The sequence below is a fragment of the Eptatretus burgeri genome, chromosome 15, assembly GCF_056783735.1.
Source record: "Eptatretus burgeri isolate ZD-2024b chromosome 15, Ebu_testis_v1, whole genome shotgun sequence".
NCBI lineage: Eukaryota > Metazoa > Chordata > Myxini > Myxiniformes > Myxinidae > Eptatretus > Eptatretus burgeri.
The window spans coordinates 19,608,799-19,625,373 of NC_140975.1; the positions used below are offsets into that span (position 1 = coordinate 19,608,799).

The 16,575-nt window shown below is 45.0% G+C and overlaps 1 protein-coding gene across 4 annotated transcripts in view; it reads right to left on the reverse strand.

Annotated features, from left to right (window-relative positions):
• GNPAT (glyceronephosphate O-acyltransferase) overlaps nt 1-10,217 on the reverse strand; it is a 60,353-nt gene extending 50,136 nt beyond the window's left edge. For 3 of the 4 annotated variants that reach the window (XM_085857437.1, XM_085857436.1, XM_085857435.1), the window contains exon 1: nt 9,939-10,217. The gene's annotated coding sequence lies outside the window, so the exon portion shown is untranslated. The remainder of the gene's footprint in view (nt 1-9,938) is intronic. The other variant, XM_085857442.1, reaches the window with a different exon arrangement.
• Nucleotides 10,218-16,575: the final 6,358 nt, after the last annotated feature.

A 16,575-nucleotide genomic window follows, 5' to 3' on the forward strand; every position in this document is an offset into this window, starting at 1 on the left:
GAAAAAGAACAGGGCCCAGAACGCTACCTTGAGGAACTCCAGCCTGCACAGAAAGAGGGGATGAAAGAACTCCATTTAGCGCCACACGTTGACTGCGACAGGAGAGGAAGTCTGCGAGCCATGAGTGGAGATGGCCTTGAATACCATGGGAAGAGAGTTTGGTGAGTAGTGCAGGGTGCCAGACTGTGTCAAAAGCACGTGATATGTCCAGGGATACGGCTCGGATTTCCTGTATGGCATTGAGGACCTCCATCCATTGATGGGAGAGCAGAAGCAGCATATCCAGGGTAGAGTGACCTGGTCTGAAACCAAATTGATGATCAGAAATCAAGCCATTGGAGAAGAGGAAGGATTCCAGAACCTTGCTGATGATTGGGACAAGGCTGATTGGTCTGTAGTTACAGGGATCTGTTTTTGCACCTTTTTTATGCAGGGCAGTGATGTTAGCAGATTTCCAAGCAGATGGCAGATGACCTTGGGCAAATGAGAGGGTGAATAGAACAGAGAGAGGGTGAGCAAGAGCAGAAGAGCAGACTTTGAGGACACGTGGGCTGATGCCGTCTGGACCGGTTGCAGAATCTGACTCGAGGTTTGAAAGCAAGCTCTCCACCTTGTCAGGAGAAAAGGATACAGAGTCCAGGGACAGTTGGGTGCGACTGGGTAAAGTGGGTAGAGATAGTGATGGGTTTAGGACACAAGATTTAGCTGCAAACACAGAGTTTAGACATTCAGCTTTATCACGTGCGGTATCAGCAGTGCGGCCATTTGAGGTAAGGGAGGGGATGGAGGGGGAACATACACCAGAAACAGATTTGATTAAATGCCACCAGGATTTTGAGGAGGGAGAGAAGTTTGAAAGTTCAGACTTGAGATGAGAAAGATGTTGTTTTCTGGCTCTCCTGAGGGTAGATACACACTTCTTCCGAGCTTTATGGAAGGAACTGAGATTGCCCTCAGTTGGGTTTGCTTTCCATGAGGCAAAGGCAAGTTGTTTCAGGACAACTGCCTCGCCACAAGCTTCAGTAAACCAAGGGCGGGAGGAAGGGTAGGACAACTGAACACGAGAGGGGATAAATCTGTGCATAAGGCAGAGCAAGTTTCTTTGAAAGAATTCCCAGGATGAGTTGATGTTTGAGAAAGTAGTGATAGGACACCAGTCTGTAAGTTTGATGGCTGCTTGGAGACCCTGCCAGTCAGCTCGAGTGAAATGCCAGACTCGACGGCGGTGAGGTGGTTCTCTGATAACCAGAGAGATGTCCACTTTGACAAGGACGTGGTCAGAAGAACCGATTGGATCGGAAAAAGAGCAGCAGATATTGTCAGGGAAATTTGTCAAAATCAGATCCAGAAGAGATGGAGTACCATTGGTTGAGATCCGGGTCGGGAAGTTGACCGATTGAGTCAGTCCTAATGAGTCGCAGAAAGCTTTTGCTGAGGTGTCATGACAGGTGAGAGAGGTACCCACACCTAGCCAACTGGCGTGATGACAATTGAAGTCACCACATAAGAGGAAGAGAGAGTTTGGATGAGAAGATAGAAGATGGTCCATGTTTTCGGATAGTGAGGTGTAGATGGAGTCATCACTGTTCGGTGGACGGTACAGTACACATATAAACATGAGGTGGGAGTGGAGGGGAAGCCGTAGCCAAAGGTATTCCTGGGGGTGTGGGGGAGTGAGAGCAGTGCATGGAGAGTGAGGAATAGAGTCTTTGATGAAGAGAGCAACACCTCCACCAGGATGAGGCACAGATCTGTCATACCGGAGGAGGGAGTAACCGGGGAGAGATACTTTGGAGACAGACACGTCTTGGGAGAGGAAAGTTTCTGTTGGGCAGATTATGTCTGGTTTGTCAGTGGCAACCTGTATGGAAAGATCTGAAAGGTTTGAGCGAAGGCCCCGGATATTTGAGGTCCACACTTTTAATGAAGAGGGAGCGGAGGAGGCTTTGGGTGCAGGGGGTGGAGGGGGAGGGGGAGGGTAGGACAAGGGACAAGGGGGGGAGGTAAGGAGGGTTGTTGAAAGAGTGTGGGGTATTGCAGAATAGCTAGGGAGGGGGCCGAATGAGGAGGAGAAAAGGCTCTGTGGTGCTGCGGGAGAGGGGGGACAAGAGACAAGGAAGAAGGCAGTTGAGGATTTGAGGAGGTGGAGTGAAGAGATGGAGGTGAGAGGGCAGTGGAGGGAGGCAGCTTGGTGGATGAGAGGGGGGGCAACTTTGAGAAGGATGAGTGAGGGGGATGAAAGCTGGGAGAAACGTGAGGGGGGGAATTTTGAGATAGGTGAGAGGGAGGCATGGAGGGAGAAGAGTGGGATGGTTGCTTTGAGAGTGAGAGTGAGGGGTGAGGGGGGTGAGTTGGCACTGAAGTTGGAAAAAAAAGAATGGTTGATGGAAAGCGAACATTCATAGCAAACTGGGGTTTTTTAAGTTTTAGGTCAGAGATGCGATTTAACACAATTCTTGATCGATGCAATGAAGGCGAATTCAGAGAATGGAGAGAAGAAGCACTGTAATCGTTGGATTTTTTAGGCAAGGAATGAAGGAGAGCTCGAAATGAGAGCAGTCTGTTAAAATAGCAGAAGAGTAGTGCATTATGAAACAGTAAAGAGTACCACATGTGTGAGAGAGGAAGATGAAGCATTACAAGATCGTTTTTGTTGTTAATATTAATGTTTGAGAGAGTTTTCAACAGATTAGGTCATGGAAGTGTAGAAAAGAATCGAGGAAGAAGACGAGGAGGAAGATAAGAGGAAGAAGAAGCAGAATCGGGAGAAAGTCAGCGTGTTGTTGTTGTTGGGTATTTTTTTTTTTTTTTTTGAGATAAGAAAGAGATTAGTTGGGAGAATGGGGGATGTTAGGAAAGTGGGGAGGATGAAAATTGAAGGTAATGGAGAGGATAGAAATTGAAGGTAATGGGGAGAAAAAAAAAACAACAAAAAAAAAAAAACGATCGAACACCGAGTGGAACCGGTAGGCCTCAAGCCTAGGCCAAGGCCTTGGCCTCAAACACCCGGTAAGAACGTCGACAAAAATACTCACAAAATAGCACGATTTTTGAAACAAAACCGAACTAGGAACACACAGTAACATGTAGGTGAGAAAATTAAACAGTTAAAACGGGACAGATAACGACCGGAAACTTAACTTTGAGAACGTCAGCAGAGAGCCCCTAAGGAGACCTCTCGTCGCTCCAAACCCGGAACCGGAGATATGTAGTTGAAAAATACATCAACAGCCTCATTTTTCCTTCAGAATCCTCTGGTAAAGTTTGACAAAGACCGCTGAAAGCATTCATGATTTATCGCACTCACAGACAAAAAAAAAAATCAAATGAGACAGACCAACACGATATGATGAAAACTTTCAATTTTCGTCACAACACATGGACCCAGATATGCAATACCCTTTCCTGTGGTTAGGATAACAAACAAATGAAATTGCTCGTTGAGCAAGGAATTGCTGGAATAACTTTGTCATATCTCCCTGATCTCTGAAAAAACAAAAACCTGGAAATCAATTTGGTTCTTATAAGTCGATAGTGCAACTGTTTAATGAGTTATAGCACTTGGTTTGATCATGATCATAACTTGGAAGTCAATCGGACTTGAAATGGCATTTTTATCGCAATTTGAAAGTTTTGACCCGACCCCCCCCCCCCTGCTAAGAAGGGTGTTGGTGTGACACCCCAATGAGACATATGGTTGGATGCAGTATTGGAAGATGCACATTTTAGATTTGGTTTGAAGTCGATACGACCATTTTAGCAGGCGTTATTGGGAAAATAAGAATTTCGGTTTTTCGGTGACCTTGACCTTGATTCACCAAAAATGACAAGTGTCTAAAGGCCCGGTCACACCTTGACGTTTTAGCAAACGTATGCCGATTTTTGAATTTTTTTTCTAAAACGCTGGCACACGTTGAATACGTTATGGGTAAGTTTTGATAACATTGAGAGCACGCTGAAAAACACTGCCATACGTCGTTGTACGTTGGCTTTAAACGTTGTACTTTTTGGTTGTCCTCAAATTTTTTCATGCTTGAAATTTCACGACGTATGCAGGCGTATGACTCACACGTTCCGCTACGCTGGCCACAAGTTGTATGCACAGTCTGCGATCGTTGACAGACGTCAACACATGCTACTTGTAAGTTAATCATAAGTTGAGACACGCCGAGGTAATGTTTAGTGTACCCGAAACTTATTTCTAACCTATGATTAACGTGTTGTTGGCACGTTACGCGATCGTTGCCACACATCGACAGACGTTACTTTTAAGTTACTCATAGGCTGAAAGACGTTGGTATAATGGATCGTCCTTGCGTCAGCGTCCACGGCCACGGCCAGGACACTTATTTGCAGCATTGTTCAAACTTTTCTTCAGCATGATGAGGATGTTCACACTTCGATGTCTAGCTTGGCTATGATTCCAATTGTACATCGGCAGCTTTTTTAAATTAGTCGAGTTTGAGCGTTTTAACACGTTCAGAAGAAACGCTTCAAATTTCCAAACCCCAGCGTCAAAAAACAAAGGCGAGTGACAGCAATTTAAATCGTTCATTGTAAACAATGAAAATAGCTGAGTGGTACCGTTTAAAAGTCATTGAGTGTAAAAAAATCCAATTGTTGAGAGCAAGCGTCTACTTTCAATAGTGGAGATGCAGCCATTTAAATCGTTGAGTTTATCATTTAAATCGTTAAATCGTTAAACGCAAGGACGATCCATCATAACCCACACCCTCCCCCTCACACTCACCTACTACTGCCAACATGAACAAACTACTACTAATACTAATACTAATACTGTTGACATGGACATCGACTCAAAAAGGACTCGAAAACACTGTTGGGTTCCCCTTTTATGAGCAGCATTTTTATATACCAATTCCCAAAACTGCTGGGAACACGTCTTTATATGGCAGTTGTAAGCTAGAAACACGTTAATTTTTTTTTTTGTCGACCGGAAGACGTCATTGGAATACGTCTACATACGTCGATGTGTGTTGGGACTATGTAAAGAATTGGTTCAAAGCACGTCAAACATAAGTTAGAAATAAGTTTCGCGTAAAAAAGACATTACCGCGACGTGTTTCGACTTATGAGTAGCTTATAAGTAGCCTTTGTGGACGTGTGTAAGCGTCCACATACCGTGTGTAAAACTTATCCCCATCGCATGTGGAACGTGTGTCATACGCCGAGTACGTCGTAAAATTTTGAACATGTTTAAAATTTCTTGACGTACTCTACTTACTACGACATATGATAGCGTGCTTTAGCGTTCTACTCACGTATACCAAACTTACTCATACCGTATTTGACAAGCCCCAACGTTTTAGACACATTTTTTTTAGGTCGGCATACGCTGGCAAGATTGCCAAGGTGTGACCGCGATGTTGACACTTCTATTTCTACGGCAGTTATGATTCGAATTGTTGTGCGTGAGCCTTTTAATAGGCTAAGTCACGACATCGTCGGCGATGCGTGCAACGCGCTATGCCTAAGTTAGACTATCGTTGGGTATCGGTTGTGTAGGCCGCCAACAGGTTCAGCATTCGTTGGTATAAGTTATCTATAACACAACGAAACGTTCTGTGTCCATTATCAATGCGTTATACATAAGACCAAGTCGCTATGAATACGTCCAAATCTTTAAAAAAAAAATCAAAAGTTCAACGTAAGGCAGCGTTTTACATACATTTTAATACGTTGCCATCGCTGGCTAAAACGTCAAGGTGTGACCGGGCCTTAAGTTGGACAATGGCCGATGTCTGTGCCCAGTTTGGTCATGATCGCTGAAACGGTGTGACTGCTACAGGGTAAACAAACACAAACAAACAGACAGACAAGCCTGTAGGCGACGAGGGATTCGCTAGGATCGAAGCGCTGGATACAATGCTTTTCATTCTGACCGATCCACCGACGAAGATTCATTGCCAAGACTTATTGGTTCACATACAATTGTTCCTCTGCCTGACAGGATTTTTCCTATTGCGTATTTTGCCAACTGGCACTCCTCATAAAAAATGATGGTAAATAGACACCCTATTTTTGAAGAACTACCATTTGAAAAATAATCTGTTTGCTGGTTTGTGCTGTGGAGCTTCGCGTTGCGCGCGCGCACACACACACACACACACACACACACACACACACACACACACAATGCTCTTGTTTGACCACACCTCCTGAGCCACACAATATTTTTCCTACGCCACGCCCACTTTTCATGAATCACATCGACTTTCCCTAAGCCCCTCATAAAAATGACGGTGAATAGACACCCGATTTTTGAAGGACTACCATTTGAAAAATAAAACCTCAATCAAAAATCGGCTCGAGTAAAATTTTCTAAATATCTCGGTGTTTAATTCCGAAGTCTCATTTCTCTACATTCAAAACTGAAGGACAAGTATTGAAAATACTGTACGCGGTTTTTCGGCCGCTGCACAGCAACGGGTGGTTGCTAGGCAACGAAATTCAAACGCGCACATTCCCAGTATATATTCCACATGTTGGCAAAGTTTCATCGAAATCGGTTCACTGGTTCGTGCTGTGGAGCCTCGCGTTGCAGACACACATACACACAGACAGACAGATGGAAAACCCGACAATAAGGGATATCTAGCATATAAAGCAAATCCAACAGACAGACACACAACCGACCAACATAACTGCCGAAATCCGAAGAATTATGGCAATTAACAGACAGACAAATAATCCAACACATTCACACCACTAATGTGCTGCTGGAAGGATAAACCTTACCCCCCTACTCATACACCTCCCTCCAAGCACGACGTTTTCCCACAATCCATCTGAACTTTGCGCATCCCCTTTTCCTCTCAGTCGACTCCACACACATGCACACGCACGCACACGCACACACGCAAGCACACGCACACCCCTCCCCCTCCCCAACCAACAATATAATTATTCCCACGCTTTCGAGGAAAAGCAGGAATATTGTGATTGTCTCCGCCGTCCATCTTACCCTGTAACTCCTCCTACACCATTTGAAATAGGAACTTGAAACTTTGGGACATAGTAGATATATGTATGGGGAAGTGCGCAACATTTTCGGATTTTTGATGACCCCTAGGGGCCGGGCCAGAGGGGTTGGGGTTATGGGGGTCGATTAAAAAAAAATTGTCATAGCTTTTTAAATCAAACATATTGTTGCAGAAATGGCCCTTGGTGTTATTAAAAATAGGATTAGCCCAGATCCCCCCATTAAATGCATGTTTAGCCAGGTTGTTCAGTAAATGGACGCTACATGTGTGTTGGGAGGTGTAAGAGGCTGTTCATTGTTCGTACATTGGTGGTGGACCAAGAGGTTCTTCTTCTTTCCTCTCTCTGGACAATCGTCCCCGCCCAGCGCCGAGAGGGGGAGTGGCCTAGAGAAGGAAGTGAAACTGAAGGGAGGAGCCAGTCAGTCAGTTTTGAGGCGAGCAAGTGAAGGAAAAGACTGCAGGAGCACTGGGAAGATGGTGGTGAAACTGAGCGCTGGTGTGGCGCGATCGGCTGAATAGGGCTGCTGTGTGTGAGTCAGCAGTGGGCTTCGAGGCGAGCGAGCAGAGGAAAGGCAGTGTGAATCTGCCGGGACATAAGCTGAACCTGAGCGCGCCGAGTCTGCGATCGGCAGTGGTGAAACTGAGCGCCGAGGTGGGGCGTGATTGGCTTTCGTGAGGAGAGATCGACAGGTTCATCCAGAGTCCAGTGACGGAGCCTCTGATTGTCCCTACTCACCTCATGGCTCAACGACGTCTTGGAATCCCATGAACCCAGCCTGCGGAGCCCAACACCTCGATTTGTCCTGGTCTGGTGAACAGGCCAGGCCTGGACTTGTATACTGGACCTTGGGAGAAACCACCAGCTGAAACCCACCATCGATCTTTCGCTCTGGTGCAGTCGACCTCGCGGGGTCTGAACGCGCTGAGGCTGCGTGCGTGAGGGCTGCGACACATGAATGAGCGCCATTTTGCCATGCAGCGTGTTTGAGCTTGGGCGCTTGAATCCGTAGACATCAACTTGTCACGAGCCACATTCGTGCCTTTGACATTTTCCTCTAGTCCATGAAACATCACCAAGTACTCTGCGTCTTGTCTGCATGCTGTCCATGTCTTGTCTCCATGTTGTTTAAGGGTACCTCGTTAGGGTCCCCTTCGAAACCTGTAATCCGTAGCTCCCTCATTAAGAACGGGTTATAGATCAATTATAACATTGTTGTGAATGCTTTGCTTGTGTCGTTTTCCCCGTTGTCCCCAATAAATCTGGCTCATTTGTATGAAGTTGCTGATTTGAATTAATTCGTGCCACGCCGAGGAATGATCCGCTCGATTTGGATATAAAAACCAAAATGGTTACAGACTGGCAGAATTCACTCAGTCTCTGACAAAACCAGTCTGTAACCAGGGTCTATTTCCCCAACTGGTAAGGTCCAGGGGTACGTCGGTATCGCAATTCGAGACGCGTGACCCGAAGCCTGTGCCGAAACAACCGGCGTTATAACCCCGGAGACGGCGGTGTTTAGAGTGGCGCCGAATCTGTAACATTTGGCTGTTGAGAGTAAGTGCGAAAACCAAAACTGGTTACGGACAGTGATTGACGCCATCGTCCGAATCCCGCCACCGCTGAATCCTTAACAATATTCATGAGTTATAAATTTCACAACATATTTTTTTTAAACACATGATGATCAGAGGATGCTTGGGAGGTAGCGGGTGCTTAGCGGATAGGGGGTCAAATAGCTCATCCTACACCGTTTGAGATAGGAACTTGAAACTTTGGGACATAGTATATATATATATATATATATATATATATATATATATATATATATATATATATATATATATATCTTCTTCTAATTCTTTCGGCTGCTCCCGTTAGGTGTCGCCACAGCGGATCATCCGTATGATCCGCATAGTGATTTAGCACATGTTTTACGCTGGATGCCCTTCCTGACGCAACCCTGGTCGCCTCTTACGACACAGGGATATGGTACACCTATTTTAACCGGGGTATACACCGGCCCAGTACACTGGTACTCATTTCGCCGACCTCAGAAGGATGACAAGCTGAGTCAACCCCCTAGGGACATAGTATATATATATATATATATATATATATATATATATATATATATATATATATATATATATATATATGGAAGTGCACAACACTTTCGGATTTTTAATATGATCCCAAGGGGCCGGGCCAGAGGGGGTGGGGTCATGGGGGCTGATTTTTTTAAAAGTGTATTTACCATTGTACTGTACATGGTAAATTCTTTTATAAAGAACTTACTTATGTGGCCCCCATGAGTGACAAACAGTCACAGGTTTTACTGTATTTATCTAATTGATTATGAATAATTATTATAATTAATATTATACACAGTTCATTCCCATGATTAAATTGATGCACAGTTCTATATTGCTGGACAGTGTTAAATTAATGTTTCATGAAATGTTGACATGCTTTGCAATGACTTCTGATTTAGTAAACATTGTAAGTCTTTGGTCATAAAGCACATCAAAGAGAAAAGAATAGTCAATCCATTTTACAAGATAAAATTTCACCTAGCGTTAATGGGACAAAGCAGTGCGCGCGGGAATATGTGATGGTGTGTTATCGACGACAACGTAGTTATAGTTATAATTTCATTGAACTTGGGATCCAATGACTGTGCAATTAAATATTTAAAGACAAGAAAATCTCGTTGGTCGGAAGTTCCAACTCAGGAAGCTCCAGTGTGTCAGCCCATCCCGTTACCATAACAATACCTCGTGAAGAGATACCTGTACAAGTAGGAAGTAGCACTCGGTTACAAACACACACCGACGACAGCACTCAATGAGGGGACAATCATCACAATACTCGGGACAAACAACAAACGGCGACAAACAGGAATCGGTACATTGGGCCGAAGTCCGGTCGCTCACCCCACGAAGTCACTGCGACGCCCCCGAGCTCGTCGTGTCTCTCTCACAGAGATCGACCCTCACCACCCGATAAACCGCCGCTCAAAAACCATCCACTCGATCCCTCCTTCTTGCCTTCAGTTCAACAATGTACGTCAAGCAACGCCACAAATAGCAACGTCTTCCTCAACTACTTTCTTTCTTCTTCTTCTTCTTCTTCTTCTTCTTCTTCTTCTTCTTCTTCTTCTTCTTCTTCTTCTTCTTCTTCTTCTTCTTCTTCTTCTTCTTCTTCTTCTTCTTCTTCTTCTGCTTCTTTAATTCCTCTTCTTCTTCCTTCGGAATCTCCTCTTGTGCCGTCTGTTTATTACATGTGCAATATGCTTGTGGGTGGAGAGAAAAATGAGGGAATGGTAAAGGGAGGATATGAAGAGAAAAAGTCGGGAGGATTGTGGGAGGATTGCAGTGAAAGGAAGGGGGGATTATGAGGGGATTAAGTCAGTGGGAGGACGGGAAGCTATTCCGCTATTATTGCGTACGTAATAAATAGATCCCCCTCTTCAATGGTGACGTCAGAATTTAATTTCACGAGAAATTTCGCAAGGATTGAGAGACGTAGAAAAAGCGATTTTATTGGTCCCCGCCACATCACGTGACAAAATTCTAACTATCTGATCTAACGAGTGTGAAACCTCACTCTGTGATACAGAGCGTTGGTTCCACTTCCACCGAAGCGGTTTCTAAACCTGTGGTCATCATGCTGTTAGTTTATTTACCATTCCTCAACCACTGAGCAGTAGTTGGGCAGGGAATTGGAATTTGGAAAATTTTAATGCAGGAACATCGATGAAGCTTCACCTGCACAAGGTCATTCAAAAAGGTCTCAGAACATCATGTAGTCATAAGCCTAATAAATGGGAAATTGTTTCATTTTTAATATAAAATAGGAGAGTTCACGTTATGACGATGGTTGATGAAAAAAATCATTTCAACAAGAAAAAAGATAGCTCCAGCGAACTATACCGCCGAGGTTGTTTGCATTGATCAAATACTCCTGAAGAGTACTTCACTGAATGGGGAATGATTTTTTATTTCTTTTTTTTGTTGCCCAATTTGAACTCAATGAGGGAGAATTTGAACCAATTTGAACTGCTCCAACAACAGCGGCACCGTTCCTCACTCAACCAGGTCGCCATTGCCCACGTATTTTTGGCTGGGGGCGTGGGCGGCGCCTCCATCGCCTCAGATCGAGGCTCCACCCCGAAGAAGGGCAAAGAACATTCCTCCAGCCAATGAGCGAAGGGCAGGCATCGCATGCCTCAGCCAATGGGATGCCAGCATGCCAAAAGCTACGACGGACCCTCTTTGGGGGGGTGGGCCTCCGAGACTCCTCGACACACCCCCCGAGACGCCTCGTCCAATCAGGAGGTTGACCACCTCAGGGGCTGGCTCCGCCTTAGCCAGATGGAGTGTTCGGCCCAACCAATGAGGGGTGGCCACAAGTCGCCCGATAACCCCTAGTCCAATCCGGAGGCGAGTCCCTCAGAGCGGTTCCCTGGACCCGTGAGGGAAGGAAAGTTTCGCCCCGGTCGTGATAAGAGTAGGTGGCGAGCCACCAAGGAGAAAGAGAAGAAGCCTTGTCTTGCCTGCTGGCGTTCTCGTCTGCCTGCGGGTGCTCGTCTTGTCTGGTCTGTTCCGGTGCTGGCTGGCATCTGTTGCGTCATCCCTGGTCCCTGTTGCTTGGTGCTACGTTGTTGGTGGCGGTTTCGAGTCCCGCCACCGGACAACCTCGACCAGACCGCACGAGGCAGACAGGTGCAACAATAGGCCCCTGCCCTCAGCTCGCCTTTCCCTCCTGAGCTGAAGACCCAAATAAAGGCCGCGGCCACCATTTCTTTGGGTGTGTGTGTGTGTGTGTGTGTGTGTGTGTGTGTGTGTGTGTGTGTGTGTGTGTGTGTGTGTGTGTGTGTGTGTGTGTGTGTGTGTGTGTGTGTGTGTGTGTGTGGCGCCAGTCTGTTAAGTAGAACTGTTAAGTGCTTTTCGCTCACTGTACATTGCTTGCATTTATTTTATTCGGATAACTCTGCTCTTTGTGTGCTCCCCTCCCCGATTATAATTGTTTATAAATAACCTCCCGTGTTAAATGTTCCAGCCCGTTTTCTGTGCTTTCTCCCATTGACCCAGCACAGTGTGTATTGAGAATTAGTGAGGCCGTTTGGGCCGGTAAGTTGTCATTTGGTCCGGCGCGACTTTGGTAACTTCCGCTCGGTTACGCCGGATCCGAGTTGGTAACAGCGACTCGATTTGGACAGGGCCCATCGAGGGTGTGGTTTCCCTGGTAGCTAGACTGCGTGGTTATTTAGGTATATTGGAGATCGAGTCAATTAACCCTACGCCACGCGGTCGAAATATTGGCGTCCACGGTTCGCTAAGGGACCCGTGACCTTCGTAGTTATCCAAGGGTTACGATCTTCCATTCCGGTGTTCGGTGGGAGACGGCCTAACTGCTCCATCTCGCGGTCATCCTCACCACCGAACACCGGCCCACAACAATATCACAGCTGACACCCAAAGCGAGTCTCAGGACATGGAAATTTTCTGATAATATCAAGTCTTTCTTTTGGAATCTGAACTTGTCATGGGCTACGAGGCCTTTGACTCTAACTCAGTTAAGTCCATACTGCTCTCTCCTCCAGGTACCTTCCCTTCACACCTGTCACGCATGGACATTGTGGAGTTGACGTTTGGGTCAAATAATTATTTAAAATAGCTAAAGCCGCACATGATTGGGTAAATTGAAGTAAATAAGTCATTATAATCGATTGTGATAAATCGTGTTTACATCAAACAACATGTTGGGAGAACGTTATGACGTCACCAGGCAATGCCAAACCACGTGACATCAGTGGAGAATTTGTCATCACCAAAACAGATCACACTTATGAGGACAGACAGAGTGTCATTTTGCTATAAAACAAAAAAATATATTTGTTTGTTTCGTTAAATATCTGGTGAAACAGACAATCGGGACACACTTCGTAAACACAGGTGTGAAACATTTTCCTGTGAAACACTCCACCTGAAAAACAAGCGGGAAAAATCATCGCCTCACATGCCTTGGTCCCTCCACCGAGAGAAGCGACTTGGCGCCATTTTGCTCGCGTTTGCACGTGCAAATCGAATCGCCTCGATTCCAAGCTCCACAAAGAGCAGCCCTGGGCCAAGCTGAGTGCAAGAATAAAAGGAGGGATTTTCTTTTCTTTCCTTTCCCCCTTTGTCAGTATTTAAATCTGTGTGTGTGTAGAGGCGCCTCGACTTTAGACTTTTCTTTACTTCACGTTATTATCATTAGCTTTTGATTATTGTCCTTTGTAAATCTTCGTCTATTTTCATTAAATGGGTTCATTTTAAGTAACTGTATCCGTGTATTTGTCATGTGGTTCGAGTACAAACCCCCCCTGTGCTGTGCTTTCTGTGCTGTGCTCCACCGTCCCTCAGCCATTGCGCCCTTTTCCCACGCGTGCGCATTAATCTCCAAGAGTTTCAGCTGAAGGTTTCCGGCCTCACCTTTGAGTGCTGGGGGTCATCTTATTCCAAACACCTCGGGACCACAAAGTCGATCACTAAACTGCAGGTCCGCCCGTCAAGCCTGTGCTCAGCTGTCTCTATCTGAGAGACATATATTTGGCTGCAACTATCTGAGACCATTTATCATTCAGTTTCGTTCCGAGGTGGGTAATTCTAAAATACAAATATTAGTATTCAGAGTACAAGATAAGATATGGCAAAAACTAAAAGTTTAACTCTTGATTCCTGCCAGTTCAGATGTTTTGTAAGCTTTATGGTCGGACTATTTCTCCATGACGAAGCATGAAATGCGCACTACTTTTTGAATCGTGACCAATCAGAACGCTTGCTCGTATCACATGATGTGCACGAACGTGGAGCCGTGTCGATCGTCACAGGTTCGTCATCACATCACGTCACATCGACCACAACATCATCTTTGAAGTGGTTGGTCTATGCACCACAAAAATGTTTAAAATGACCTTCTTGATTCATTTACTCCACTTATATGAAGTAAATATCGCGAATGTTTTACGAAGTGGGGAGGAATGGCCGGTGCTTGCTAATATCTGATTACAAAAGATCATGAGCATCTCGTCGAGGTTTAGTGACCGTGACATTCCTGCCGAATAAGGTTTTCATGGCACCTGTTAGTGCCATTTTATTAATAAGCGTCTGATCGAACTTGGTGAGAAAAAGCGACTGAAGAAGAAGAAGAATCTGTGGTCCACCTCTTCTGAGTTCTGGAGTTTAAGGGGTCAGTTGAATGTTCTAGTTCTGCCTATCTACTTAATACGTACTTAATCCCAAGCAAAGCCCGTGTAAAAAAAAATTACATTCAAGATCGAGCCTTGATGCCCGAGCAGATGTCCTACCTGCAGTGTGCATACGTTGCAATAAGGTGGAACGCCACATGAGTCTCATAAAACAACAAAAGACACCTTAATGCGAGCTTTGACCATCAGCAGGTTAGCAAATTAAGCAGTAAATCTTCAAAGATTGTGAAACTATCGAACTTCCTGAATGAGTGAAAAGAGTAAATGGGAAATTATTTTATGCCAAATTGGATGACCTTTCAGGAAAACCACTGGAAGTTGCCACACTGAAGCATTTGAAGTGAAATTTCATCAACTTTTTATTTGCAAGAATCAACACGTTTCTTGTTTCGACCACCACGCTTGGTCCCGATCTATCACAACACCACCAAATTTAAATTCTCATTCCGTCTCGTGGTTTAGGAGTGCATACAATCAAACACACACGGAGATCAGGTGCGGTTCGTACTAATTGGAATCAAGTTATGTCCACACCGATCTTGGTAGAGAAGAGTTTATTGCTTATCAGGAGAGATGTGCACATGGAGAGAGACAGAGAGGCAAAGAATACACACAGTAGTCAGTCCAACCCAGCTCTGGCAAACTTAGTTTAGCTCTGTCTTATATACAATTTTACTCTGCCCCTTGTGTGACCACCTGCTAACATGATTCACCCTGTTCCCATCATCAACTTTACTGGGAGACTAAAGCTCAAGGCTATTCTCTTCTGTTCCCATCATCAATTTCTATTGAGGAGACCAAAACCCAGGGCTATACTTTTCCCTCTTGGCTCTGAAACTATTTCTCATTGATTGACAGCAAGGCCTGTTCTTGCCATTATCCCGCTAAAGTAGAACTAGCGCAAGGCGAGATAATTTCACTTTAAGAGCTCTGACATTCCGCCTTTGTTCTGTTCCTTGGATAGCAAAAACAGCTGTTGAACTCTATCTTTGCAGTATTTGATTAATGACAAGGTTTCCCTTGGTACGACAAAGCAAGGATGTTTGGCAAGGGAATGCAAAGGCCAGCTGTTAATTCTGTCTAGCAATACTTGATTGATGACAAGGTTTTTGGCTTATTCTTGAACCAGGAAAGGCAAGGTTATGTAGCAAGAATGGCTGTTTGTTGCCTGGGACATATACAGTGTCTACACACACCAAATTATATATATATATATATATATATATATATATATATATATATATATATATATATATATATATATATATATATATATAGTATGATTACTGTTGTTATGTTTTGATTTTATTACCATTAAAATATTTGTGTTTCATTGTTTAGCGTGGAGACGCCTTCCTTTCCGCCATTGAGTCAATCTGGACAAAGGAGCGAAAAAGCAGGGGAAGTCCCCCGAATAGGGACCAAATCAACCAATCAATGCTCGGTTATTCAGGGTGTGGCCCGATGGAGGCAGTGTTTTGGATCCGCTCATGCCTCACCTGCCATGTGGCGTGGATTCGCAATCGCCCCGTCTCCATGGCAATATGGAATAGAATTGAAACCATTAGGAAGTAGGAAAAAATAGAGCAAGTGGATGTGAAGTTGCATGAACTTGCAATGAGAATGTGATTTCAGTCCCGTATGTCGTGTCGGTACTTTTTCAGTCCTGTCGGTACCTGTGCAGGACAAAAGTCCCGAGTCTTTAGAGCCTTGGTGTTTCCAGTCTTACTCTACGGATGGGTGACTTGGACTCTGACAAAGGATGTGAGATGAAGACTTAACTCTTTTGATACCAGGTTGCTTCAGAGAATCCTTGGCTATCGCTGGTCAGACTTTGTGTCCAATGAGCGGTTGCTGAGAGAGACTCAAATTAGATTTGTTACCTGCATAGTCCGTGAGTGTCAGCTGCAGGTGTGTGGACATGTGGCTCGATTTCCTGATGCTGATCCTGCTTACCAGATTCTCTCCATGAGGGAGCCTCGTGAGTGGAGGAGGTCAATGGGCCAACCAAGTGCCTTGTGGTTGCAGCAGGTTGATCAGCATCTCAAGGAGATGGGGATGGGCCAGGCACCTGCCTGGGGGATGTCCAGACAGAGGCCCCTGGAGTACCAGCAGAAAGTGGACGCAGCGATGTGCTGCTCCTGTGCATGTTCCCATACCTAATCTAACTCATGTAAACGACAATTAAATTGATAGATTAAGGTCATAGGTTGTTGAATCTGTTGATACAGCAAAGCATGGTGTGCCAAATGTTAACCTCCCACATCGTGTTTCCTCAACGGAAGCCAAACGCTTATTAGGTAATCCAAAACAACTCG